The sequence below is a fragment of the Carcharodon carcharias genome, chromosome 11 (assembly GCF_017639515.1).
Source record: "Carcharodon carcharias isolate sCarCar2 chromosome 11, sCarCar2.pri, whole genome shotgun sequence".
In the NCBI taxonomy this organism is placed as follows: domain Eukaryota; kingdom Metazoa; phylum Chordata; class Chondrichthyes; order Lamniformes; family Lamnidae; genus Carcharodon; species Carcharodon carcharias.
Window position 1 is genome coordinate 41,021,131 of NC_054477.1, and position 27,299 is coordinate 41,048,429.

Here is a 27,299-nt window from a genome sequence, read left to right on the forward strand (position 1 = left end):
TAGACAATCGTTCAGAAAGGCCAATGGGCTATGTATCCAGAACCCTGTCTATGGCCGAGATGGGTTATTCTCAAATTGAGAAAGAAGGATTATTGATTACTTTTGGAGTTAAAAATTCCATCAGTATGTACATGACCAACACATTACACAATCTGATCACAAGCTGCTCTTGGGTCTATTTAGTGAAGAAAAAGCTATCCCTCCTATAGCTTCAGCAAGAATTTAAAGATGGGCTTTGATTTTATCAGCATATGAATATACTTTTATGCACAGACCAGAGATGCATATAGCCAATGCAGATGCCCTCAGACACCTTCCTTAGCAGGAGAGCATTGTGCATGCTCCAACTCCCTAAGAGATCGCATTAGCAATGAATTTCCTGGAATCTTCACCAGTCTGCGCAATACAAATAAGAAACTGGACAAACCATGATCCAGTCTTGTCTAGAGTATGAGACAAAATATTGAAAAGATGGTTCCAGGAACCAGTCCCCGGAGAATTGAAGCTATTCCTCACTCGAAGGAATGAATTGAGTAATCAGGGTGGTATCCTATTATGGGATGCACAAGTCGTTCCTTCACAAGGAAGGGAACCGCTCTTAACTGAACTACATAGCATGCATCCTGGAATTTCCAAAATGAAAATGCTTACAAGGAGCTATATCTACAGAAGTTGCCTATTGTAGCCCCAATGCACCCATGGGAATGGCCTGGTCGATCCTGGGCGAGACTGCATATAGATTATGTTTTAGGCCCCGTGTTTCTACTAATAATTGATGCACATTCCAAATAGTTAGACGCATACGAAGTTGGATTGCCAACATCGGGTGCGAATATATAAAGGTTACGCCAAATTTTTCTATACATGGATTGCCAGAAGTCATTGTATCAGACAATGGCACTGCATTTACTAGTGCTGAATTTCAAAGATTTGTTTACCTAAATGGTATCAAACAAGTAAAGACAGCACCTTATTATCCGTCGTCTAATGGATTGGCTGAGAGAGCAGTACAAACTTTTAAAGTTGGGAGGAAAGAATTATTGGCAAGATCATTGGAAACTAAAATTTCACGTTTCCTGTTTCACTATAGAATGACCCCCCATGCTACTACAGGTTCAACACCTTCAAAATTAGTTATGAAGCACCGTCTTCGTACAAGATTAAAACTGGTACTTCCCAATTTGGAGGGGAAGGTAGAGAACTGTCAAGGGAATCAAAAAATGACTCATGATTTGCATTGATTTGTCGGGGTATCTCCCTTCTTCTCAAATGATCCATGTCGAAAGCAAGAATTTACTGTTAGTGAAACAGTACTTGTACGAAACTTTGGTGGTGGATCGAGTTGGTTACCTGGTGTAGTAGCTTCTGTGACCAGACCATAATTGTACCACGTAGAAGTGGAGAGCTGGATCACCCAAAAACATGTGGATCATTTGAGAAGAAGAGAGATACCCCAAAAAACCGATGTTCCACCTGTAACCATTGTAGAACCTATGGTTCCCGTTGTGATAGATCAACCAAAGATAGACATACTAGATGTCTCTGTCGGAGCGGATCACACTGAACTGTCTGAGTCTAAGGAGGTACCTGATGTTGCTGCAGTTCCAGAAAATGAAGATTCAATAAGAGATTCTAAAGTCATGGAGCTACGATCAGGAAACCACCTGAGAGACTGAATTTATAATTTCATAACCTGTGTATATATTTATAATGTCATGAATGTAATTGTTCTTGTAAATATAAATTGTAAAAAAAATCAAAGGGGGAGGAATATAGTAACTGTAACTTTAAGGAATGTATTGACTGTGGCTCTGAGACTTATTGTACTGTGTAGTATCACATGACAGTGTGAACGAGTCAGCCCTAAGCTTGGGGAACCTTAGGGGTGGAGTTTTTGTGTCTAGTTGTGGTCCTTGATGGAAACATGTAACTGCTGCTGAAGCCCTGTAAATAAAGTTCACTGTTTCTTGTGAGAAACCTGTCAGAAAATTAAGTCCATAACACTCAGGTACTATAAACTTTGTTGGGAGCATAAGGATTCCTATCAGAAACTTCTCACTTGCAACTGTCCCTCCATCCAGAGTTGGATTCCCAGAAGGACTTCCATCAATAAAATAACACAATACCAGATGTCGCCTAACTGTTCAGAGTATGTAATAGCAAATACAAGTACTTTCAAACCCCTCAAAATGAAAAATCCCACAAGTTACTGCAAGCAAACATCCTCCAAAGTTCATGGCAACAACTGAGAATCCCTTTAAATAGAATTTGAAATGGTGGTATCAGAATTTGTATCCTCGACAGAAGGCGAGCAGGAGTCGGAAATGGAGATATCATAGAATCATAGAAATTTACAGCACAAAAGAGGGCCATTTTGCCTACTGTGCCTGCGCTAGCTGGCAAGTAACCATCCAGCCTAATGCTAATTTCTAGCTCTTAGTTCGTAGGCTTGTAGGGTCTGACACTTTAAATGCATATCCAAGCACTTGTTAAATGTTATGAGGGTTTCTGCCTCTATCATTCTTTTAGGCAGTGAGTTCCAGATCCCCACCATCCTCAGGTTGAAATAAACTTCCATTTGAAACCCTCTATACCTCCTGCCTCATCCCTTGGTTAGCATCCCCTCAACCAAGGAGAATATGGCCTTCCTCTCCATTTTATCGCTACCCTTTATATTTTTCTACACTTCAATTAGGTCTCCCCTTAGCCTCCTCTGTTTTAAAGAAAACAACGCCAGCCTAGCCAATCTTACCTCATGGTTAAAATTATATTGCCTTGGCACCATCTTCATAAATCTTCTCTGTATCCTCTCCAGTGCAATCACATTTTCCCCATGGTTAAGCAAAGAGAACTGCACACAGTACTCCAGCTATGGCCTAGCTAGTGTTTTATGTGGCTCCAGCATAACCTACCTGCTCTAATATATTCCATGTCTCAGCTAATAAAGGCAAGAGTCCCATATACCTTCTTGACCACCTATCTACCTGTCTAGCCACCTTCAGGGATGTATGAACATGGACTCCAAGGTCTCTATATTCCTCCGCTTTTCTATACTGACTACCAAAGTGAATAATCTCACACTTCCTCATATTATACTCCATCTGCTACCTTGCTGTCCACTTACCTAACCTGTCTTTATCTCTTTGCAGCCTCTTTGTGTCTTCCTCACAGCTTCCATTCTTCATCATAACACCACCCAGCCAACTTATGTATCATCTGCAAACTTCTTAATCATACCCACTACAAATCATTGGTATTTAGCACAGAAAGCAAGGGAACTAGTACTGAGCCCTTTGCAAACCAACAAGAAACATTCTTCCAGTCACAAAAGTACCTATTAGCCACTGCACTTTGCTTCCTGCCTCTGAGTCAATTTTGGATCCAATTTGCCACGTTGCTTTGGATCCCTTTGGGCTTTTACTTTCATGACCTGTGTGCCATTTGGGATCTTATAAAAAGCCTTGATCCTTAAGCCTTAAAATCAATATATAATTCTTCAAATGGACTAACCTCATTGATCCTCCTTATTACCTGCTCAAAAATTTCAATCATGTTAGTAACAACTTCCTTAACAAATCCATATTTTTGTCTATGATTTATCCAAGTCTTTCAAAATTAAAATTTTTGCTGTCCCTCAGAAATTTTTCCAATAATTTTCCCACCACTGAGATTAGGCTGACTGGCCTATAATTACTTGGGCTATCTCCCTTTTTAAAACAATATTAGTTATCCTCCAGCCCTTATGTGTAGCATTTGTGATCACCTTACCTTTTGCAAATAAACATTGAACTATTATCAAAAGAGATCACAGAAAAAATAGTTTATTACAGCATCATAAAGCTGTCAGTCAAGCAGAGTTTTCCCTTCTCCCCAGCTGTTTCAACAGAGGTGATCTTTTTATGAGACACTGGGCTCCCAGCTAAGCTTCATTATGTATGCTTGGTTGTGAGTCCAGACTCCCATAAAAGGTTTTAATTTATTGACACAGCTGGGGAGAAGGGAAATTTTTCTGATTGACATTTTCTGATTGATGTTATAATAAACTATTTTTTCTGTGATTTCTTTTGTTGATGGCTCAATGTTTATTTGCACAAGATAAAGAGTTGTCAAGAGCTTATAGCTTCTGTTATTGATACTTTAAAGGTCTGGTTGATTGACACTTATATAGGGTTGTAGCAACAGCAGAAATTATAAATGGGAGGTTTTTAAAGCAGTTCCACACATGCCATCATTACTGTAGAGTTCATTGGTTCTGAACATAGTTTATACAAGGTGCATGGGCATGGAAATGCCAAGAGTTGATATGGAGGGTATGAGGGGTCATGGGGTGGTGGGGGGCATGAGTTGACATGGAGGGGGCATGGGTAAAGTTATTTGAACTTACCTTTCAAAAATTTCCTGAATCCAAACTATGGTTCTCAACTCCTCTGATGGGCCATGAATCATGGATCATGGAGAAGTTGAGAAGTTGGCTCATCTCCATGAAAATTGAAGAAAAATAGGAGATAGCTACCCCTGCAGTGGAGCTGGCCAGGCTGAGAGTGCAAGGTGTGGGCTCACCACCCACACCAGTGAAAATCGGGTCCTGCCTGCCATTTTTAATTGGTTCAGAGTCTTTTTGACACCATGAAAATCTGGCCCAAGGAGTCTAGAAAGGCATATGGAAAGTTTAAGTCAGTGGGCAAAAAAAATTGCTGATTTAGTATAACGTTAGGTTGTCCACTTTGGCAGGATGAATAGAAAAGAAAGATGTTATTTAAATTGAGAGAGATTACAGAATGCTGCTGTGGTCCTGTGCATGAAACACAAAAAAGTAACAAGCAGGTACAGCAGTTAATTATGAAGGCAAATTGAATTTTGGCCTTAATTGCAAGGGGGATGGAGTTAAAAAGTAGGAAAGTCTTGCCAATAATGTGCAAGGCATTGCTGAGATCACACCTAGAGTACTGGATGCAGTTTTGGTCTCCTTAATTTGAGGGATATACTTACATTAGAGTCAGTTCACAGAAGGTTCACAAGTTTGATTCCTGGAATGAAGGGGTTGTTTTATGAGGAAAGGTTGATCAGGTTGGTCTTATACTCATCAGAGTTCAGATCAATGAGAGGTGATCTTATTGAAATATATAAGGTTCTGAAGGGGCTTGATAGGATAGATGCTGAGAGGATCTTTCCTTTTGTGGGGGAATCTAGAACTATGAGGCATGGTTTCAGAATTGGGGGTCTCCCATTTCCCCATGAGGAGGGTTTTCTTCTCTTAGAGGGTTGTGAATGTTTGTAATTCTCCACCTCAAGGAGCTGTGGAGGCTGAGCTATTGAATATATTCAAGGTTGAGATAGACAGGTTCTTGAATATAGGGGAGTCAAGGGTTATGGGGAACTGGCAGGAAAGCAGCTTGGAGGCCAGGATCAGCCTTGATCTTATTGAATGATGGTGCCAGTTGGAGGGGCGGCATTGCTTACTCCTGTTACTATTTCCTATGTTCTTATCGGGAGCGAAAAAGCAAGTTCAAGTAGGTCTGGTGCATGGAAGCAGAATTTTAACTGTTAGGGTGAGGACAGGGGCAGGCTCTGGTGCAGGCGGAGGGTTAAAGCTGCAAAATGTGGTGTGAGTTTACGTTTAGACTTGGCAGGTTTGCAGCCGAATGGCAAACACCTGTGGTGCTGACGCATAAATAGTTAAAATATTTAAATCTACAATTAATTCATGATTTAAACCAGGATTCTATCTTTAACAGCTTCTGGCTTCCCAAGCAGTGTGGAACTCATCAGGCCCAACTATGCATGAGTACAACAGGGAGCGTTTGTTCAGGGAAATTGACAGGCCGTAAGCTCTCAAAGAGTGAAATTGAATAACTGCAGCCCTACCTAGGTGAGAGTCTAGTTCTTACAGCATGGTGTTTTCCAACTTCTTGGAAGTCATTTCACCTGTCTAGGACTTCACATACCTTGATCTGCACTTCCCTCCTGGCAACAGTCACTGATCTTGGGAGCAGCTCACCTTGCACCTTTGATGAAGAACAAAAAGAGCAATAGAATCAAAGCAACAGCACCAGGAGCAGCAGGAGCAACACCAGCAGTAACGCCAGCTTTCATTTCCACAGCCATATGCCACTCCGTAGGACAGAAGGGATGGACACAGAGATGCAGCTTGGAAACTTAGAGACCACCAACACAGAGTGTATTGACAGAGAATTAGCTCTCTTGCCATGTGTGAGCACTAGTGCCTCAGTAGGCTCAGGCTATCATGGCAGTTCACTGCTGACATCTGCAGCCTCCTGGTACAAAGCTTCTTTCCAATGGTGCAGGTGGGATTGCATTCTGTCATTCTGTCATTCCCTCATCAACCCCTGGCCGGGTCTCTGCCTCTCACCAAGTTGTGTGCTCTCTTCTGCAAGGAGAGAAAGCAGAGAGGTGTGTGTGTTTGTAATGGCTTGTATAAAGAGGAGGGAAGGAAACCATTTGTGAAGGGTGACTTTGAGGCATGGGTTCAAGAGGGCAATAGGATGAGACCAAGTTGTGAGTCTTTCACATGGAGATCCTGGACAGAGAGAGGAATGAGTGCAGCTGCAAGGTGTGTTGATCTGAGGAGTACTGTGCAGGTGAATACTGGGAAAGTCACATTGTGGGGCTTGGCATCTGAAAGTGTTATGTCTCTCACCTGTCATATACTCTTGAGGCCCAGGATCCTGAAGGCACTGGCTGGTGGGACCATACTTTTGCTGCTGACTTCCTTAGTCTCATGTCTGATTGATTAGAGAGGTTATGCTCTTCCTCTCGTCCTTTGGAGAGTTCACCTCACTGCAGCCCCTCAGGTTGCACAGCAGGAGCTCCAGGTAAGAGTGAGAGACTCAACGAACAACCTTTCCAGGTCTCCTTTTCATTCCTGTGGTTGCTGACCAGTCTGCCATCCCATCCACCCTCCATGATTGGCTGGGAACCTGGAGGCGGGATGCTAATGCTATGGACCTGAGAAAGAGCTTTGGTAAAGCCGTCAAACTATGGAATCGGGTTCCTAACCCGTAAATGGTCTGGTAATTCTGGCAGCGACTAAGTGTAGAAGATTCTGCCCCAGGATTGTGCTACAAAGTGGAGAATGTAGTTTAGATTTAGATTCTCATGATGGAGAATACTTATTCACACATGTATGTGATCCCAAATATGGAAAGAATCCTTGATACAAAGGATCTCAGGTTGGGATAATTTGGTGCAAGATATTAAAAAAAACTTGGTAACGCCAATACTGGAAGAAATTGTTTAACAGAGTGCTACACAGCAGTTTACAAGAATGACATAGAAATTACAGCACAGAGAAAGGGCATTCAGCCCAATTAGTCTAAGTGATTCTTTGCAGAAACCTCAGCAGAAACTCATGCCCATTGTTATTAAAAATCCAGCATGAAGAGCAACTTCTGTCCAAATCCTTTCTGTGGAAAAGTGGGTGAAAAAATCCTAAAATATGACTCAGACGATAATCACATTTTGCTTTGTGAATGTCATGAATCAATTTTTTAAATCTTTGAAACCAGTTTCTCAAAGGTGTCCAAAGAGATTCATTGAATGCAACATTAAAGCATTTGTAAGCAACATTTTTACGAAGTGCGCATAACACAAGCAGATATACTTGAATATACAAATTGAATGTATGGCATCATAGGCTCTGTAGATAGTTCACACTTCCATTGTTTTGAAAGTAAGAAGTCAGTCAGTTAAGATTAATGAATGTGCACCTGCTCCCTGTCTATGGGTTTGAAAACATACTGAATCCTCAAATAGTATATAATTACCAAGATATCTTCAGGGCCTAATATTAATTCTATAATCATTATTTAAATGCTTGGTAAACACTTGAAATGATTGTGCTATTTTATGTTTCTATATTATGAACCTTTGCTGCAATTGCACTTTGAATTACTGCTGGATGGCATCTAATTTTTTTTTAACTGCTGTGGCCAAACTCAATATTCAGTGCTTTTAATAACTATTAGCTATTAGTTGATATGTATGTACTGTCTCCGACACTTTCAGGAGAATTTAAATAGGCACATTAATAACTCTTGTTTGCTAACTGTGTCATATACACAGACACTGAACATTTATAACCAATGATGTGCTTTGACTTGTTATTCCCACAATGCAATCATTGCATTGATTTGGAATTGCTGTACACTAACTAATGTGAAAAGCATTTTACATTTTATGTTATAAATTAAAGTCAGCTGACTATTGTATTAAAATATTGCAAAGATGACTTGGCAGACATTACAATGTAAAAGGTGGTCATTCCCTCCATCGTGTTCATTCCGCCATGTCTTGTCACAGCATCTTGAATGATTTCAGAGCTTTGAAATAAAAACAGAAAATGCTGGAAAAGGAGTCGGAAAAAGAGTCATATTGGACTCAGAACATTAACTCTGTTTGTCTCTCCACAGATGCTATCAATCCTGTTGAGTTTTTTCAGCGTTTTCTGCTTTTCTTCTGATTTCCAGCATCCGCAGTATTTTGCTCTGATTTCAGAGTTTTGCCTTACTACCTTAACCAGAAGACATTTCCAGGTACTAGTCACCCTCTATGAAGAATTGTTTCCTTATATCAATCCTAAAGTTACTTTTTATCAGTCACTATCTCTGTCTCTTTGTTCTGCAGTTCAAACTTAATTTAGAATATTGCTCTGGATTTATCTTATGCTTATCAAGGTGTTAGCCTTGGCTCAGTTGTACCCTTGCTGCCTCTGAGGTAGACAGTTGTGGACTCAAGCCCCACTACATATATAATCTAGGCTGGCACTTCAATATATTGCTGAGCGAGTGCTGCAACATTGGAGTTGTCATATCTTGGCTGCAATGTTAATCTGAGGCCCTGTTTTACCTCTCACATGGTAAAATATCAGGCAGCACTTGAAGAAGAGCAGGATGTTCCCCTGGTTTCCCTTCAATACAACAATTGTCTACACTTCAGAAGTGCTTCAGTGGCTCTCGAATACTTTTAGAACATCCTGAGGATCTGACAGGTAAATGAATGTAAATGAATATTTGTTTTTGTTCTGCATACATCTGTCTCATTTATCCCCTTTCAAGGAGTAAGTGTAATTTTCAGTATCTAAATTGTTATGACCAGGTGAGAAGGGGTGAACTGGCTCCCCTGTATTCAACTTCCTTGGTTGGTCACAACAAAGAAAAAGCTAATTTCTTAACCTCGAAACCTGAGAAAAATAATAAAAGTGCAACAGCAAGCGTTCGGCTGTGTTGCAGTCATTTGGACACACACACACACACACACACACACACACACACACACACGTGTGAGTTAGGGTCCAATACAAAAAGTAGAAGAATATATTGTTAAGTGTCTTTTGATTGTCCTTGAGATGTAGATTTTAAACGCAGCAGCCGATTTAGGTTAGCTGGTTTCTTGAACCTGGTCAGATGTAGAAGGTGTTGCAATTATTATGAGATCTTGGTTCGCTGGTAAGTTTCTGGTGGAGTTGGCTTCTTGAACAGGGCAACACACTTGTTCCAAAAGAGAAGGAGAGAGAACAGCTTTCAACCTGTTTCCTCTGCTGAAGACTTTCTTGAGACCACCTGTGACACTTGTAATCTCTCTCCAGTGGCTGGTAGTTTTGCCTTGAAATACTTCACTTATTTTGTATTTCCAAGAAGTTTTGGATGTGCCTGTGACAGCTATTGTTTCAATATCCAGTGTTTTGCAATTTTAATGTCTCTTCCTTACAAAGCTACGAGTTTTGATGGGTGCCTGGATTATATGAAATGCCTGTCTCTTCACACTCCCCTGAGGGTGATTTGGTTGTTTCTCATCTTGGAATGTGGCCTTGCATTTTAATCGGTTTGCTCTATCTGAGTTCAAATTACAAAATTTCTATCAGTTGAAAGTTGAAAAATCATGTCCCATAATTTCCAAGCTCCAGGACATTGTACCTGAGGGGTACTCCAAAGATGCCATAGGGGCAACCCCCCCAGGAAGTTTCCATGCAAGGATTACACGACAATTGCTTGGGAAATTCAGACTTCCCCTGGGTAATGGGGAATATCTGAAACTGCGACTTAAATTGCAAATTTTGGATGGTTCCAACTGTCTTGCAGCAATTGTCACCAAGAAAAAGTTAGAAGAATTAAAACCACTTCAACAGCTGGGTAACTATAGCACTGATCCACCCTTATTCCCCACGGGACACCCCCCCCCCACCTCCCCGACCCTCCACAGGACCCCCTGACTAACCCCACTGACCCCAACTAACCTGCCCAAGCCCCCAAAACAACCCCACCCCCTGACTATCCCCCTCCCCTCAACTACCCTCCTGACTACACCCCCACTCAGACCACCCTGCCCACCCTCAGACTATACCCCAAACTACCCTCGCCACATCCTGACTACCCTCTTCCTCAACTACCCTCCCCATCCTTCAACTATAACCACATCCACACCTTCACCCCAACTCCCTGACTACACTTCTCACACCCCCACAGACCACCCGACCCCTCACTAACCTGACCACCTGACCCCCTCATCATACACACACTGATCACACCCCCACTAACCACCAAAAATCTCCCCACTGACCACCCCCAACAAACCACCCAACCTCCCCACTCACCACCCCCCACTAACCACCCAACCCCCCTCTGACCACTCCTGACCACCTGACGGCCACCCACTGACCACACCCCAGTGGCCACCCGTCATCCTCCACTGACTACCCCCCAAATGACCACTCGACACCCCGGCTGACCACCCCCGACCACCTGAACTCCCCACTGACCAAACCACCACAGATGACCTGACCTCCCCACTGACACCACCCTGACCACCTGACACCCCCACTGACCTATTGACTCCCCCCACTGACCATTGACCACCCACCCATTGACCCTCCTGACCACCCGAACCCCCAAAGACCATCTCTCAACTGACCATCCCCACCCCCTGTCCGCCCTAAACCCCCTCCACCCCACCCACACACACCTCAATTTACCCACTTATCTTATACACTTACATTCTTCCTAGCTCAAAGTGGCTGGACCTTAGAGCTACCTGCTTTATGGCAGCTATGCCGTAAAAAAGGGTTGAAGCCTCCATACCTCCGACAGCTGCTGTTGACACAAGGCCTTGGGAATCCACTGCACTGCATCTTTCACACCTGGCCTGAGTCAGAAGGTCAGGTGAGAAAGGTGTGGTTGCATTTCAAGGCAATTGACTATGAGTGGAGTGGCAATCCAACTGTGATTGTCACTTCACAGAAGGTACGGCTCCATATTCTTAAAAATAATGGGACACAACCTTGTCACAAAACATTGTAAAGGATGTGCCCTAGTTTTATGTATTACTTTCTCTTTGTCTCATTAAGTTCCCCACTCAACAATCTGTACTTAATGAATGGGTGGGATACCATAAAGGTAACTGTCATTGCTACTCTTCATCCCTTTGTAAAAAGATGTGGAAGATCTTGTGGGTTCATTCCCTTCTAAGTTTCTCACTTTTTCTTTTACCACCTTGAAGTGGAATGATTGATACGATTTTAACCCTCAAAACCAGGCGTGATTGGGTTGGCAGAATCTTAAAATGTAAAAAATGTCAATCCCGAACCCAATCTGCCTCAAACTTGTCCACTTCTAGTTTTAATAGAAGTAGGATGGGGGATGGAATATGAACTTCTAGGAGCCAGTTACTCACTTTAATGAGGCTGTGCACCTCAGATTTAATCTGTGTTTTAAGTTTATGCTGACTGGCTGGGCCTTGTGAACATTATTAGCTAAAAGGAGGCAAGGATTGCTGCATGGTAGAGTTAAGTGGGTTTTCCAGATTTCCTTGTGGATCAGGAGAAACAGGAGTGTACTCTCCCGGATCCCCAAATAAACCTGTATCCCATCCTTCCCATGACAGAATCCCCTTGATACCAGCTCCACCAGAATCACTGACACTGTGAACCCCAATCCCCCACAATCTCTGAGATCCCTGCAATCACCAACCCCCAACTTCAGGTGATTTGTTCCCCAACTTTCCATGTCTCTCTGATTTCTCTTGAACTCCACTCTGTTCTCACTCCAACCCCCCAACATGCCTTCCAATCATACAGTGACTCCCCAACTCTCCTCTGATCTGTCCCAGAGGCCCATTATTGCCTGCAATCCCCCAATCCCCCAAATCATGCTGTACCCAATCCCACCTTGTGATGCCCAATCTGCAGAAAATCTACCTGCTCCTGAGCTGGAGCCCCTTCTGGACCAGTATTTGTCTGATAGGAATTAAGCCTGTCAATCAAGCTGGCTTCTGGATGGAAAATCTTTAAAAAAAAAGCCATTTGGTTAAAACTCCAGTATGTGATGGGACCCAGACTTCTGGGGACTTCTCCCCTTAACCCCCAACCGAACCTTGGAAACCTCACTCCAGTAAATATTGGAGCCTTTGTGTAGGAAATTACAATCTATTTCTACACATGGCAAATCAGCTTAATGCGTTAGGTCACTATGAAATAACCTAATCTTTAGTCATTCTTCAAACAGAAATGGTCATCAACTGTAGAGTGTGCACATAGATTAATTCCTGTTATTAAGTTAAACCACGGGAGATGTATTTGTGAGATAAAATGCCTGTTCCCCTTTTCAGAGAGCCTTTCAATAAATCTGACTGTATTGGTGAATCTGGCCAATTGTTTTTGTCCTGAAATTAAACAACAATTACAAATCAGTCCTCACGTGCAGGAAGACAAGTCAGAATGCTTTGTAATAAGGAAGAAAACAACGCGCACTGAGCTAGTCGGTGTAAAATAATGATGAGGGGAAATTGAAGATATAGTCGATCAGGGCTTTGAAGAGGTTATGAAAGCAAAGAGGCAATGTGGAGGGAATTGGGGCAGAAAGCTCCAAAGCGCAAATGCAAGAAATGGGGAAGAGTTAGATGTGAGGTACTAGTAGGAATGCATTTGGATATGAGTCAAGAAGGGATCATGAAGGTAAGGGTGATTTGAGCAATTTTATGCTTTTTCTTTAAGTTTGATACTATCTTTAACTGTTTTAGTTAACCACGGATGATGAGCCCTCATCTTAGAATTTCTCTTTCTTGTTGGAATGTATTTATTCTGTGTACTCTGAAATATCCCCTTAAATGTCTGCCACTGCATCTGAATTGACCTATCCCGTAACCTAATTTTCCAGTTCACTTTAGCTAGCTCTACTTTCATGCCGTCATAATTGCCTTTATTTAATTTTAAAATACTAGTCTTAGACCCATTCTTCTCTCCCTCAAACTGAATGTAAAATTCAATCACATTATGGTTACCTCGGGGCACCTACACTATGGGGTCATTAATTAATCCTATCTCATTGCATAATACCAGGTGTTATGTCGTGGCAGATGCTATGTGCCAGGCAGATCAAATCCACAAGAGAAACTTGATCATACAGTCACAACAGTTTTGCAATTTGTATTTTATTTTGAGATGTGCACCTTGGATTCAGTAGTAATAAGTCCACCAAGATGTTAGAGATTTTTTAGAAAACTAAAGTAAACATTTACTAACAAAAGAAAAGATTTCAAGTGCATACATAGGTCTACAAATTACCACTATAATAACTCCTAAAACCCTTAATTAATCTGGCTTCCAGTTATAGCCCCATTAAGGCAATGGAAAAAAAAAGATTTAAATAGATCCAGGCCAGTCAACACAATACCTTGGATATAGAATTCAAAGTGTCTTTTTCTAGCTTCAGTTTCTATAGACAGCAGCTTAATGCACAAATACTGGAGGCTCTTCACACTTCTGATAGATCTTACAATGCCTTCCCTGACACATAGCCTCATTTTGCTTTATACATGTTTCTCCCTTTTAATACAAATTCCATTGTTCCCATATGTCTTTGGAACTTTAGCTTTTTCATAATATAAGTCTTTACAAGGTGCTCATATTATCAGTAACCTTTGGGAAAAATAAACATATTGCTCGGCCTAGCTTCTCTGGTTAGGTGTAACATCCTACCGTCTCTTTGAAATTCAAACTACCCTGATTTATCTAAAAATGCAAATTCTCCTCACCTCACATTCTAAAACTTCAGCCATGTTTACTTATGTAACATTTCAAACCTAGCTTCTGTTGATGAGTCAAAGCCTCTAGACCAGCTGTCTCCAATTCAGATAAATCACACACACTCACACTATCCAAACCCCTCTATTAACCTACTTTTACAATAAATCACAATAATATTATGAGACTTATTATACTTTTGTGACACAGGTCTAGTATAGCCTGCTCTCTGATTGGTGCCAGAACATGCTATTCTAAGAAACTTTCCCAACATTCTATGAATTCCTTATCTAGGCTACATTTGCCCACCTGATTTTTCCAAATCCCTCATGATTATCGTCATACCTTTCTGACATGCTGTGATGCACTGATGCTGCAGACTGGAACAAGAATACCTCCCAGACAGATCAAGCAAGCCTGGATGGATGTGGCAGAGGGGGTCAGCAGACAAGCAGTGTGGGTGACATCCAGAGGACATGCTTACCATGCCGCAAGAATTAAATGACCTTCTCCATTCCATGAGGGTGAGTGATTAACATTATTTGCACAGCAGGCACACACATTTGGGAGGTTATGTAAGTGATGGGCATATTGCTTAGGAAATGGGCTAACTGATGTTCCTTGGTCACACAGCGTCATTAAGGTGCCTCTGCACTGAGTATAACAGAATTGGACAACTGATTGTATGGAAAGAAGAAGCCAGAGCAGGGAATCATGCCAGTTGCTGTATTAAGGCAGCTCATGATGTGGTGTCAATCACAAGGGCATGGTCCTTTCTAAAATGATAATAATTATTTTCCCATTTTCTGACCAGGGCCCATAATGCCAGGGAGAGGTCAAGGAGCAGTTGGGGTGTGTCCAAAACAAAAACAGAATTACCTGGAAAAACTCAGCAGGTCTGGCAGCATCGGCGGAGAAGAAAAGAGTTGACGTTTCGAGTCCTCATGACCCTTCGACAGAACTTGAGTTCGAGTCCAAGAAAGAGTTGAAATATAAGCTGGTTTAAGGTGTGTTGGCGGGGGTGGGGGGGGGGCGGAGAGAGAGAGAGAAGTGGAGGGGGGTTGTGGTTGTAGGGACAAACAAGCAGTGATAGAAGCAGATCATCAAAAGATGTCAACAACAATAGAACAAAAGAACACAGATGCGACGGAGGCGAAGGAACTGAGAGAATGGGATGGAGTCCTTACAGGAAGCGGGGTGTGAGGAGCTGTAGTCGAGGTAGCTGTGGGAGTCGGTGGGTTTGTAATGGATATTGGTGGACAGTCTATCACCAGAGATTGAGACAGAGAGGTCAAGAAAGGGAAGGGAAGTGTCAGAGATGGACCACGTGAAAATAATGGAGGGGTGGAGATTGGAAGCAAAATTAATAAATTTTTCCAAGTCCCGACGAGAGCATGAAGCGGCACCGAAGTAATCATCGATGTACCGGAGAAAGAGTTGTGGAAGGGGGCCGGAGTAGGACTGGAACAAGGAATGTTCCACATACCCCATAAAGAGACAGGCAACTTTAGGTCGTGAGCTCCCTCCCCCATCCCTTTCTGTTTCCCCCTTCCTTTTTTTTCCAATAAATTATATAGATTTTTCTTTTCCCACCTATTTCCATTATTTTTAAATATCTTAAAATCTTTTATGCTCTCCCCACCCCCACTAGAGCTATACCTTGAGTGCCCTACCATCCATTCTTAATTAGCACATTCGTTTAGATAATATCACCAACTTTAACACCTATGTGTTCTTTTGTTCTATTGTTGTTGACATCTTTTGATGATCTGCTTCTATCACTGCTTGTTTGTCCCTACAACCACACCCCCCTCCACTTCTCTCTTTCTCTCTCCGCCCCCTCCCACACACCTTAAACCAGCTTATATTTCAACTCTTTCTTGGACTCGAACTCAAGTTCTGTCGAAGGGTCATGAGGCCTCGAAACGTCAACTCTTTTCTTCTCCGCCAATGCTGCCAGACCTGCTGAGTTTTTCCAGGTAATTCTGTTTTTGTTTTGGATTTCCAGCATCCGCAGTTTTTTTGTTTTTATATCTGGGGTGTGTCCAGCTTGGCTTAAGGAGAAAATAATTAAGTCTAAATCAGCATTACTGTGCATGTTTGTGAATGCACCGAGTGTGGTAAATAAGATGGGTGAGTTACAGGTTCAGATTTCCATGTGGAAATGTGATGTTGTGGCTATAAGAGAGACCTGGCTCAAAGCAGGGCAGAACTGGATGTTAATATTCCTGGATACAAAGTGTTCAGGAAAGATAAAAATGGGGAAAAAAGGGAGGGATGATGGTATTGATTAAGGAGAGCATTGCAGTGCATGAAGAAAGAGGATGTCCCAGACGGGTCAAGGACAGAATCTATTTGGCTACTGCTAAGGAACAAAAGAGGTACAATTACTTTGTTTGTTGTGGTCTATAGGCCACTAACTAGTGGGAAGGATGTAGAGGAACAAATGTGCAAGAAAATTACACAAGAGAGATGCAAAAATTATAGGGTAGTTATAATGGAGGACTTTAATTATCCAAATATAGATTGAGATAGGAGTAGTGTAAAGGGCATAGAGTGGCAAGAGTTCCGAGAATGTGTTTAGGAAAGTTTTCGACAGTGATATGTTTCTAGCCTAATGCGAAAGGAGGCACTACTAAACCTGATTCTTGGGAATGGGATAGGCCAAGTGTCAGTAGGAGAACATTTAGGGGACAAGGATCATTGTATCATAAGGTTTACACTGACTATGGAAAAGGACAAAGAACAACCCAGAGTAAGAATAATTAACTGGGAGAAAACCAACTTCAATGGCATAAGAATGGATCAGGTTCGAATAAATTGGTGACAAAGGTTGGCAGGAAAAATGGGAGCTGAATAATGGGCTACCTTTAAAGAAAAGATAATTTGGGCACGGTCAAGGTATATTGCTTTAAAAAGGAAAAGCAGAGCAAAAAAATCCAGAGCTCCCTGGATGACAAAAAAGATAGAAATTGACATAAAGAAGAAAAGGTGTGCTTATGACAGATGTCAGGTAGAAAATACAATTGAAAACTAGGCTGCATATAGAAGGTTCGGAGGGGAGGCATAAAAGAAAATAAAAGAAACAAAGAGTGGGTATGAAAAGAGACTGGCAGCCAACATAAAAGGTAATCCCAAAGTCTTCTATGGGCACATAAATAGTGAAAGGGCGGTAAAAAGAGGAGTAGAGCCAATTAGGGACCAAAAAGAGGGAATTTATGCATGGAGGCAGAGAGCATAGCTCAGTTATTAAATTAAAACTTTACATCTATCTTTACCAAGGAAGAAGATGGTATCCAGGCCATGGTGAAAGAAGGGGAATTCAGGTGCTAGAATGGTTTAAAATTGATAAGGAGGAGGTATTAGATAGGTTGTCTGTACTTAAAGTTTACAAGCACCAGGACTGGATGGGATGCATCCAAGAATATTCAGGGAAGTGAGAGTGGAAATTGTGGATGGATAGGCCATAATTTTTCAGTCTTACTTAGACTTGGCAGGGTGCCAGAGGACTGGAGAATTTCAAATGTTACACCCTTGTTCAAAACAGAATGCAAAAGGTAGCAACTGCATGCCAGTGAATTTAACTTTGGTGGTAGGGAAATATCTGGAAACAATATTTTGGGACAAAATTAATAGCCACAAAGACAAATGCAAGTTAATTAAAGAAAGCCAACATGGATATCTTAAGGGAACATCTTGTTTGAATAACTTGCATGAGCTTTTCAAAGAGGTAACAGAAAGGGTTACAAGGGCAATGCTGTCGATGTGGCGTATATGGACTTCCAAAAGTCATTTGATACAGTGCCACACCTGTGAGCAAAGTTATAACTCATGGCATAAAAGAAACAGTAGTAAAATTGGCCGAGTGACAGGAAACAGAGCGTAGTGGTTAATGGATAATTTTTTTGGCTGCAGGAAGGTTTGTAGTGGATTTCCCCAGGGGTCAGTGTTGGGACACTTGATTTTACTCATATATGTTAATGACCTAGAACTTGGTGTACAGGGCACAATTTCAAAATTTGCACATGATGGCCAGGGTTTTTCCCTCGGCGATTTGGGGGTGGGGCCTGCTCACCGAGGGGAGAATGACATGGGAAGATGTTGGGAGGAACCTGCGCTGTCATCCCGGTCCACCTAAAACTTCAGGAAGGCTGGCGGACAGCGAAATCAGCCAATTAAGGCCATTGACAGGCTAATTAACCTTGTTAAAGACCCTGCATGTCCAAGCTTAAGGCTGGTGGGCAGGCCAGGAGCCCGAGCGGGCTCCAGATTATTCATGAAACTTCATCCACTGGCGGGATGAAGTTTCATGTCCGTTTTTAAAAAATTTAATAAACTTTGTGTTTCTTATTAAAATGTCGCATCTTGTGTGACATTGTCACATGAGGCAGACATGTTAATAATTTTAATATTTCTCTATTTTTTGACTTTTCGTACCTGTCAGTAAACTCCCTGTGACAGCACTTTGTCTCAGGGAGCAGTGCACTGTTTCGCGCACGTGCACTAAAGAGTGCACTTTGACAGCATAGCGCTTCCTGTCCGGCAGGCTGCTTTAATTGGCCCGCCCACTCAAAATGGTGGCAGGCCCTGTTTCGGCAGCGGGGGTCAGCTGCCTGCCTGTCACCGAGCTGGTGGGGCCCGCTTGCCCACCAAGGGCAAATTCTGCCCAATATGAAACTTGGAGGCATTGTGAACTGTGAGGAGGGGGATAGTGTAGAACTCCAAAAAGATATGGACAAGTTAGTGGTACGGGTGAACAGGTGACAGACGAAGTCCAATGCAGAGAAATGTGAAATGATTCACTTTGGCAGTAAGAACATGGAGAGACAATATAAAATAAAGGTACAACTCTAAAGGAGGTGCAGGAGCAGCGGATATATATGTGAATAAGTCATTAAAGATAGCAGGATAGGTTGAGAGAGCTGTTAATAAAGTATACAGTATCCTAGATTTTATTAATAGGGGCATTGTGTACAAGATTAAGGAGATTATAGATAAAAGCAAAATACTGCGGATGCTGGAAATCTGAAATAAAAACAGAAAATGCTGAGTACTTGCAGCAGGTTTGCAAGCATCTGTGAAGAGAGAAACAAGAGGGCAGAAATTTTCGCTTGGTGGGCAGGCACATGCCCGACCCACTCAAGTGTGAAATGATGCACATTGACATCGGCGTGCCAACGTCAATGCGCAGTCGCATGGTAAATTGGTCAGCAGATGCTTGCCGGAGTCGGAAGTGTGCCTGCCGACAATTAAAAGGCCTGTTAAGGCCATTAAGTAATCAAGTAAATTACATTTATCGCTGTCCGTCCAACCTAACGGTTGGCGGGCAGGCGAAAAGGCCAAGTGGCCTTTGCATTATTTTGGAAACCTCATCCACGGGCGGGATGAGGTTTCCAAAAGCAAATAATAATAAAATAAAAGTTTTATAATTTAATTAATAAAATGCCCCTGCTCATGTGACAGAGTCACATGAGGGGACATGTTTTATTATATTTTTATTTACTTCATTTTCTTTTTTAAAAATGCTTCAGCTCCCTGAGGCACAGAGTATTATGCAGCACTCACTTGTGCGCATGCATAAAGTTTGCGTTCGGCCCTCTCGCCCACCTCCCTCCCCCGCACTGGCAGCGCTCAGTGCTGCTGCTCATGTTTCACACTGGGCGGGCCTTAATTGGCCCATCAGCATGAAATTGCAGTGTGATGCCAATCGTGTGTGGTGGTCAGCTTCCAGGGGCAAAATTCTGCCCAGAGTTAATGGGCAGGATTTTACATGTCAGCGAGCAGGGGTGGAGCCCGCTCACCAACACGTAAAATGACGCACGGTGACGTTGGGGGGAACTTCTGATGTCACCGCGCCCCATTGAAATTTTCAGGAAGCTGGGGCTCAGCAAAATCAGCTGCGACCCCGCCGACCTGTCAATGGCCAATTGAGGCCATTGACAGGGTCAATTCAGTAATCAGTGGACCTGCCTGTCCAACCTTAAGGTTGGCGAGCAGGCCAGGAGCCCTAGCAGGAATTAGAAAAAACATGAAACCTTATCCACGGGCAGGATGAGGTTTCATGTAGGCTTTAAAAATTTTTAATATAGGTTTTGTAAAAATTATGGACGTGTCCCAACTCATGTGACATTGTCACATGAGGGGACATGTTCGGGAAATTTTATTTTTCTATTTTTACCTTTTTTACATTTGCAGCCAAACTCCCTGAGGCAACACTTAGCCTTAGCACTCTTGATTTTGGGATTACTCCCCCACCCGCACAGGGAGCGCATAGCGCTTCCATGATGATGTCACGCTGTTGGGCCTTAATTGGTCCTCCCATGTAAAATAGTGGTGTGCCTCTGATCGGGAGCACCAATCGGAAGCGTGCCTGTACACGCCTGCCCTTCAACTTCCCCCCCAATGGGGGGAAAATTCAGCCCAATGTTTTGAGTCCCTATGACACTTCTTCAGAGCTAAGGAGTAGAAATATGATGGATTTTATACTGTTTAAGAGGGGTTGGAGCAAAATAGAAGGTCAGGGATAGGTGGGAGCTCAGGAAAGATTGACAAAGATGCCATGGACACAAGACAAAGGGGGTGTTAATGGTAGTGTTAAAGACTAAAGAAGGTGCTGATAGTAGCACAAAGGTAAGATAGCAGAATGTGTTAATAGCAGAACAAGGGTCAGCACCCTGTGAAAGCACGCCATAGAAACAAGTGATAGATTGCTCATTGGATGGGAGTAAGGGGAGGGGAGAGGGTTAAAAAATGAATGAATAAATAAAAATAAATAAATAAATAAAATTTAAAAAATAAAAATTGGATTTATAAATGGGTAAATATGGAGCCGAGAGTTCATGGTCTAAATTGTTGAACTCAACGTTAAGTCCAGAAGGCTGTAAAGTGCCTAATTGGAAGATGAGGTGCTGTTCCTCCATTTTGTACTGGGTTGCACTGGGACATTGCAGCAGGCCAAGAATGGACATGTGGGCATGAGAGCAAGATGGTGAGTTGAAATTTCAAGCAACAGGAAGGTCTAGGTCATGTTTGTGGACTGAGTGAAGGTGTTCCGCAAAGCGGTCACCTATTTTAAGTTTAATCTCCCCAATGTAGAGGAGACCGCATTGGGAGCAGCAAATACAGTTGATCAAATTGAAGGAGGTGCAAGTGAAGCACCGATTCACCTGAAGTGAAGCACTGATCCACCTGTTTGGGGCCTTGGATGGTGAGGAGGGAGGGGATAAAAGGGCAGTTGTTGCACCTTTGGTGATTGCATGGGAAGGTGCTGTGAGAAGGGAATGAGGAGTTGAGGGTGATGGAGAAGTAGACCATGATGTCACGGAGGGAACAGCCCAATGGAATGCTGATTGAGAGGGGGCGGTGAGGGGAAGATGTGTTCGATGGTGGCATCATGCTGGAGTTGGCGGCAATGGTGGAGGATGATCCTTTGAATGCAGAGGCTGGTGGGGTAAAAAGTGAGGACAATGGGGACCGTATCCTGGTTCTGGGAGGAAGTGGAAGGGGTGAGGGCAGAGGTGCGGGAGATGGGTTGGACACGGGTTGAGGGCCCTGTCTAGCACAGTCGGGGGAGCCCTCGGTTAAGGGAAAAGGAAGACATGTCAGAAGCCCCGTTTTGGAAGGTAGCATCATCTGAACAGATGTGCCAGAGGCAGAGGAACTGGAAGAATGGGATGGAGTCTTTACAGGAAGCAGTGTGTGAGGAGCTGTAGTCAAGGTAGTTGTGGGAGTCAGTGAGCTTGTAATGAATATTGGTAGTCGGTCTAGCACCAGAAATGGAAACAGAGAGGTCAAGGGAGGGAAGTGTTGGAAATGGGCCATGTGAAGGTTAGACAGGGGTGGAAATTGGGAGCAAAATTGATAAACTTTTCCAGTCCTGATGAAGTATGAAGTGGCACTGATACAGTCATCGATATACTGAGAAAAGAGTTGTGGGACGGGGCCCGAGTTGGATTGGAACAAGGAATGTTCCACCTACCCCACAAAAAGACAGGCATAACTGGGGCTCATGTGGGAACTCGTAGCCATACTTTTTATTCAGAGGAAGTGAGACGAGTTAAAGGAGAAATTGTTCAGTGAGAGAATAAATTTAGCCAGGCGGTGGAGAGTAGTGGTGGATGGGGATTGTTCAGGTCTATATTCGAGGAAGAAGCCTATATTCAAAGAAGAAGCAGAGAGCCCTCAGACCATCCTGGTGGGAGATGGAGGTGTAGATGGATTAGACTTCCATGGGGAAGAGGAGGCAGTTGGAGTCAGGAAACTGGAAATTGTTGTTCTGACATAGGGCATCAGAGGAATCACAAATGTAGGTGAAAAGAGACTGAACAAGGGGAGAGAGAATGAAGGCAAGATAGGAAGAAAAGAGTTCTATGGGACGGTACCAGTCTGACATGATAGGCCTACCAGGACAGTCCTGTTTGAGGATTTTGGGGAGGAGGTAGAAGTGGACTGCATGATGTTGGGAGACTATGAGATTGGAAGCTGTGGAGGGAAGATCTCCAGAGGAGGTGAGCTCAGTCCTGGAAACAATGGTTTGATGTTCAGTGATAGGGTCATTGTCCAGGGGGAGGTAGGAGGAAGTGTCTGCGAGTTGGTGCTCAGCCTCTGCAAGATAGAGGTCAGTACGCCAGACAACAAAAGCACCATCCTTGTCGGCAGGTTTGATAACAAAACCAGGGTTGGACCTGAGAGAACAGATGCAGCAAGTTCAGAAGGAGACAGGCTAGGGTGGGTGAGAGGAGCAGAGAAATTAAGATGGCCGATGTCATGCTGACAGTTCAGTGGAAAGATCAAGAGCAGATAAGAGGCCAGAGGGAGGGTTCCAGTAGAGGGAGAATACTGGAGGTCGTTGAAAGGATCCATTGAAGGAGGGGGTGGACCCCTGCCCAAAGAAGTGGGCATGGAGATGAAGACGATGGAAGAAGAATTCAGCATTCTGCAGAGCCCGAAATTCACTGAGGTGAGGGCTTAAGGGGATGAATTAAGTCCTTTGCTGAGTACAAAGCATTCAGCATCACAGAGGGGAAGGTCAGAGGGTATCGTAAATACACAGCAAGGGCTGCGATTAGAAGAAGGGATGGGGTCAGAGGGACAGGAAGGGATAGAGGGTCTGGGATGGGCTTGGTATCAATAATTTGTTGGAGCTTGCTTTCCTTAACACCTGAACAGAAGAGAAAAAGTTTCTTGTTAAGGCATCGGATGAGATGAAGAATACAATGAAATTGGAAACAAGGACAGCTTTGGGATAGGGGGATTCTGCTCTGCTGGTGAGAAAGGTCGAGTGTGTACATATGGCAGTGCATGGCACTGAGTGTGGATCTCAAGATGTGACGAGGACAGCAGTCTGAGGAACATTGCATGTCCCGGAGATACCTGTAATCCTGGGTGGGTTCGAAACATGAAAGCTGGAACCTCAGTTGGAATCCACTTGGGGTAGTTGAAGCTGGAGACAGTAACTGAGGAAGGAGTTGTGGTTGTAAACATGAGATTTGGTGAGCACCTTCAGGAGGGAAATGGAAAGCAATGAAGGCGAACAGGATGAAAGACACAAATGGAAATCCTATCAGAGAGAAGAGCAGAACTTCTTCAAGGTAGGCATTCCTGGAAGAGAAGTGGCATTGAATTAAATACTAAGGATGCTGCCAGACCTGCTGAGTTTATCCAGCAATTTCTGTTTTTATATCAAGGAGGTTCTGTTGAACATGTATAAGACACTAATTTGGACTCAGCTGGAGTATTGTGACCAGTTCTGGGTGCTGCACTTTCGGAAAGATGTGAAGGCATTGGAGAGAGTGCAGAAAAGATTCACGGAATGGTCCCTGGGATGAGGAACTTCAGTTATGAAGATAGTTTGGAGAAGTTAGCACTGTTTTCCTTGGAGAAAAGAAGACTGAGAGGAGATTTGATAGAGTTATGCAAAATCATGAGGGGTCTGGACAGAGTAGATAGTAAAAACCTGTTCCCACTCCTGAAAGGATCGAGAATGAGGGCACACAGATTTAAAGCAATTGGCAAAAGAAGCAAAAGCGACATGAGAAAAAGCTTTTTCACACAGTGAATGATTAAGTTCTGGAATGCACTGTCTGAAAGTGTGGTGGAGGCAGGTTCAATCAAAGTATTCAAAAGAGAATTATATTGTTATCTGAAAAGGAAGAATCTGCAGGGTTACAAGGAGAATGTCGGAGAATGGCACGAAGTGAAATGTTCTTTCAGAGATCCAGTGCAGACATGATGGGCTGAATGGCTTCCTCCTGTGCTGTAACAATTCTGTGATTTTGGAACTCCATGTTTCAGCAAACTTAACCCTTTTTTAACCTAGCACTGTTCAACACACATTCAGCAGCAGGGAGGAGCTCCACCAGTGCTATTTAAAGGTATATTTAATTAATTTCATGTTATTTGCTGAGTGATTTATAGTGTGATTATAGAAGTGTTTGGTGGTTTCTAGAATTATTTGAAGTTGCTGAAGTCTACAGGAAGTGATGTGGCAGTGTCGAAGAAACTTGTCCTGACTTCAAGTATTCTGCATAAACCAGTTGCTCCTAGGCATGGGATCATTAGCAGGCATTCCCTTAGGCTATAGAATGATCGGCAGAATGAGCAGAGGTGACACAGAGCAGGACAAGCTGATGGAAGGGGGAGGAAAAGGAGGTGGAGAATGGCTTTCAACAGCAGGTCATTTCTGCCTGGAGTGTTCAGGGAGCAATTCTCCTACCTGAAACTCAGCGACGAAGAATGTGTCAGACATCTGACCTTCACTAAGTAGGTCCTCACTGATACATGCCATTTGTTGCCATCATATTTGCAGCTTCAGAGCAGAACAAGGATGACAGTTGTTGCAAAGGTGACTGTGGAGATTAATTGCTATGCTTTTGGTTGATTTCAGACTGGAACAGATGATATTTGCATCAACTTTTATGTGTTCACTGTCACCTTAGGGATGTCACTTAGACTCTGTATTCTAAGACAGCTGAATACATTTCATCTTTTTGCAAAACTTATGCTCCCACCATGCTAGCTCTATATCATCAGCAAACTTGAATACATGGCTGCTGCTAATTTGCACACAACAAAACAAGAATGGCCGAAAATTTATTCATTGCTGTAAATAGAAACAACAGGCAGTGTCATTGGATAGTTAACAGGAGGAAGTTTTCCTCTCCTTAGCCATGCCACTCAGGTAAGTTGTAGCGCCATTTAATCACCTTGCTGAGATAATCTTAATCACTGATCTTTTTTGAGCTAAGCAGGAGTTTGTACTTACTTGCACGTCTGCACTACTGGTGTTGATCAAGTTGATATGCTTTGTGCATTAAAACACATTTCAATGTGGAAAACACAAAATTCCTGAATGAAATAAAAGTTGTCCATTTTATAAGTAGAATTATTTTAAAACATTCAATTATCTTTGTAGTTTCCCAATGCCTATGTCACTTCATTTATTAAATTTAACTCCATCCCTTTATGTTTTAAAAATTGCATGGGCAATGAGCAAGGATCTTATTTCATGCCATACTAATTTAATTAAAACAAATATTAAGTATTTATAAAGTTCAATATTCCAACTGCTGACAGTATCAAAATAGAGAAAGACATCTGCAGACTATACCATTCTCTTTGGAAAAAAGTAGCTAAATCATAATTTCGATGTTTTGCACAATATATAGTTATTAAAATTAAGAAAGTGATTATTGCAATTATTTTGGAAAATTGGTTGGTCAAATGACTTTTTCTTACACACTCAAGTAGAATAATATAGATATAGATGAAGAGCAATGGAAGATCCCATTGGTATATAAATAGTTGATGACCTCCATTTTGTTACATGTCACAATGGCTGGTTACATTAAACCCGTAGACAGCTACAAGGATGAAATTACTTGTTCTATCTGCCTGCAGGTATTCACATACCCAATAACTCTCACCTGTAACCACAGCTTCTGCCTAAGATGCATTCAAGATCACCTGAAGCACAAGTTGTCAGATGACAATTATATATGTCCAGAATGTCATATTGAATTTGCTGAAAAACCAAGGTTGCTTAAGAATGCCAAGCTTGCTGAAAAAGTTGAAAAACTGTCAACATTCCAGGAAAGGAAAACTGTCTGTGACTACTGCTTTGAAGAAGATGTACCTGCTGCAATGAGCTGTGTCCAGTGTGAGACTTTCTTTTGCGTAACCCATCTTCGTCCACACAATGAGAAACCATCACTAAAGGATCATGCTTTGGTTGACCCCACAGAGGCAAGGGCTTTGCGAAAGTGTGAAGAGCACAAGGAAACTCTCAAGCTCTATTGTAAACAAGATCATGCAAGCATTTGCAGTCTTTGCAGTATTATAGGGAAGCACAAGAACCACTCGATCCTGACCATAGCAGAAGCAAAAAGTGAAATCCAGGTGAGGATGAATTAAGCTCACTTGATACTAAGATGACTGACTTTAGATTGTTCAGGCTATACAGGAAATATTTTGTCAGTTTTTGTCTGAGAAACAAGGTGGGGGACATAGGGCAGGATCTTAATTGCTCACATGGAGGTGGGTTTGAAACTGGGACCAGGAGGGAAAATGGAAATTAGGGCACTGGGCTGGCTGGCTTACGCATGCTCACATCAGGGAAGTCAGTTGGAGGCAGGGCATCAGTGGCAGCACTACCCTCCTGGCAGTGGCAGGTAACCAATAATTGCCAATTAGGAAGCTAATGATGGGGGACAGGGAGGACACTGCTGGGATCTTCCCAGCATCAGTGCAACCTCCTGCTGAGGGCTGAGCTCGCACACCTGTGGAGGTGGCATCCGACAGCAGTCTGGGTGGGGCCACCGGGGCCTGAAGCTCCATGCCCCAAAGACAGGGCTGTGGGCAGGAACTGCTGTACCTGTGGCCAATTCCTGCGGAGAGGCTTCCCTTCCACTCTGAGGGCCTACTGACTTTGGCCGAGTCAGGTTATCTATTTTATGCACGGGTCTGAGGCTGCATGTTCAGCACTAGCCAAGGATTGGGGAGGAAATTCAGAGCAATTGTTTATAATTTGAGTTGAATGCAGACTTACCATAAATCACAGTTTATAAGCAAACCTCATTTTTCTGCCCTCAAAGATCACGGCAGAATTTTCACCTCAGTGGGCGGGCGCGTGCTTGACCTGCTTGAGCGTGAAATGACATGCAATGATGTCGGGCGAGCGTCCCAACGTCAACGTGCAGGCCCGTGCGGGAATCAACAGCGTGCCCGCCATCAATTAGAAGGCCTGTTAAGGCCATTAAAGTATTAATTA